We start from the raw sequence: 3,209 nt of genomic DNA, 5'->3' as shown, positions 1-3,209 counted from the left end.
AATGACTTCCTATTTTTTGAGCAATTTGTCTGTCAGAGATAATCACAAGTTATCTTTGCCTGCGTCAAGTAGACTGACAAGAGTCTTTTGGGGGGAGCCTTTGCATGAATCCTCAAGGCATGTTGATTGTAACAACTGAGTGCGCTGGCCAAATATACATTGTGCAACTGAAAAGCTGGTAGCAGATTTTGAAGTCTTTTCTTGCTTGTTTTGACAAAGACTAAATCAGAGCAAAATGACATAAATGATGTGAAGAAACAATATTAACAGGAAATGCTCTTTTCGGGAAGGAAAGAAGGAAGATTTTTTTATTGGGAAGCTATCATTAATGATCACGACATGTATTTTGGACTTAGCGGCCTGATCTTTCAAATCAATCTAACCTTTACTCTTGTCATTCCTTCGAGCTTTCAAATCGAGCATCTCTGTGCCAAATATTTGCACCAGACTCATGACTCACCTTCGACTAGTGGTGCCCCGAGGGATTTTTACCAACAAGCCTCTCATTTATTTTCTCTACTTACCGACGCCTTATAGTGCCCATGAGGGTTTTCACTAGTAAGACTATCTCATTTTTTTTATTTTTTTTATTTTCTTTTCTTTTCTTTTTTTTGTTTTCTTTTGTGAGCAACTTGACAGTGTTCTATGTCGTGTGATAATTGTTGCTCATTGCATGCGTCTCTTGGCATTATTGAAGGCATATTGAGAGGTCTTTATTTGGAAGGTTTTTGGATAGGGTTGGAAAAAAGGATGGCATAAGGCTCAAAGTAGACTCAAAATGATGGGGTTGTAGATTTACAACTCTTGAAATCGACTCATTCAAAAGTGCAATAAAATCTTGGCCCCAGTTTCAGATACTGTGGATTTTTTGGATTTTTGTTTTTTGAATTCTTATTTGGTTGGACCGAACCGTGTAAGGCTGCCTACGTATCCTTTTTTTTTAAAAGGAATCAGGTCAAACATAGTTCAAACATCTGACCTAAATATATGTTTTTTGTTTCTCTGTCTTTTTCTTTTACTCTTTTTTTTTCTTTTCAAAACAAGCTACCCTAGCCTTTATTTTCTGGGGGCATGGACCTTTGGCTATTTTTTTTTTCACTTGAACTTTCTAAGAGTTGCCCCAGTTTATACTCTTGGGGCATGGATTTTTTCTAAACTTGATTTCAAAAGAGGGTGGTCAAAGAAAATAACACATGCTCAAAAGAGATAGCGAAGGATATAAAGTGTTTGGATAGAAGAAAAAAGGGCCTCCAAGCCTCGAGAACGTCAAACATATTTTCTTTTCGCGATCATAGCATTGATGAACATGTCTATCTTCTTGGTGTGTCGCGATCGAAAGACACTTTCTATTCATTAATGTCAAACTTTCCAACAAACTTCAATTGATTCTTCCTCAAACCCGACCTTCACAATGATTTGAAGGCAAATATCATTAACATCCATGGGTATGACTATTCTATTTGCACATGAATTTTGCTCGGGCTTAATTCTAAAGTGTTTTGACTCTTTATTCATCCTCAAATGTGTCTTTCTCTTAGTTACCCAATTCAAGACTAAATCAGTTTTCTAGGATCTGACCAAAAATTCCGCATGCATGTTATGTCACTAAAACTAGAGGTGAAAGAATTAAGCATAGAATAACATAAAGGATGAAAGAATTTGACAATAAGACAAACAAACTAAAATCTGGGTTACAACCCTGGATAATCCGGATAACAGAAATGATGACAAATTAAGCTACCAAGACTCCTCCCTGGCTAAAGAGGAGTGACTTTTCAGTTACCAAGCGACATCTTAGCCCGGACTTGTACATCGACATTCAACCATTTTTATTTATATGGATTAGCACTCAAATTCTGACTTTTGATCAAACCGCTCCTCATATTGGCTATCAGATTTTAGTGCTGACGACATAGAAAATTTCACAGTAACTAATTTGCCAAATAACTTGGACGGATTTTCATGTCTCCCTATCATGACACATCATCCAAGCAGAGCATGTCCTGTTGCTCGAAACTGGTAGAAGAAAGAAAAACTTATAAAAAAGAATGAAAATAAATTAAATAAACTAACTCTTCGTGGATTTTGATTTTGATTTTTTTTTAATTTCCGAAAGAAAGACTTATAAAGAAGAAAGAAAATATTTTGGGAATTTAATTTGTTCTTCTTATATTTAAGAATTTTTGAAAAGAAAGACTTCTAAAGAAGAAAGAAAATATTATTTTTTGAATTTCGACTTTTTTTTTTCTCGAATTTTGAAAAAAAAAACTTCTAAAGAAGAAAGGAAATGTTTTTTGATTTTTGGACTTTTATTTTGAATTTATGAAAGAAATACTTCTAAAGAAAAAAGAAAATATTTTTGAATCTTGAATTTTCTTTTCAATTTTCGAAAGAAGAATGAAAATATTTTTGAATTTTGAGAAGAAATTAAATAGAAAATGTTTTGTATTATTTTTTAAAGGTTTGGGTCCAAAAGAGTGACTTTCTAAAGAATGAAGTAAAGAAAAATATTTTTGGATTTTTTGAAAATTGTGGGCCAGAATCTATGAGTTTTGCCTACGTATCTCATATCCGGTGAGAATCATACCCGCGTAGTTCGGTCAGTTTTTCAGGACCGAGGGAAAATGTCATTTTTTGAAAATTCGGAATAATTTGTGACAACCTTCTAAAAATTCAGCAGAGTATCAGGATCGTTTTTTTCAAATACCGGGATTTTCAGGAACCGGATCAATTTTCTCTCTCCTATTTTCTTGATTTTCTTTCCCTATTCTAAAACTAGTCAACATGCAAGCCGAAACAAATAAATGCATAAGTAGCACATAAAAATGCATCAGGATGGTCTTTAATTTGGGTACACCTATCCTAGACGGACTCAACCCCTGTGTTGAATCCCCAAAATCAAATGCATGTGATGCAAACAAACGTTCCTACTAGGGATCTATCATGAGGCTATGTTATTCTAGGTTTGAATCCTGGGGTGTGTTGATCTAGAGCTGGCTTACCCGAGCGGATAACTCGAGTCGAGAAGGGGCAACGTACCGGGAATTAAAAGGCCATTCGACTTTGTAACTAATCTGGTCCTCTTCTAAATTAGGGTATGACACTAACAAAAAAGAAGTCACGCCAGCGTGCACTTTCCAGAAGATTTAGAAGACTCAGAGAGAAGAAGGATTTCGTAACAATTTTATATACAGTTCAAGCAATATTAA

This window comes from Nicotiana tabacum, chromosome 17 (genome assembly GCF_000715075.1).
Source record: "Nicotiana tabacum cultivar K326 chromosome 17, ASM71507v2, whole genome shotgun sequence".
Lineage (NCBI taxonomy): Eukaryota > Viridiplantae > Streptophyta > Magnoliopsida > Solanales > Solanaceae > Nicotiana > Nicotiana tabacum.
Note: the sequence above shows the minus strand (reverse complement) of the source record.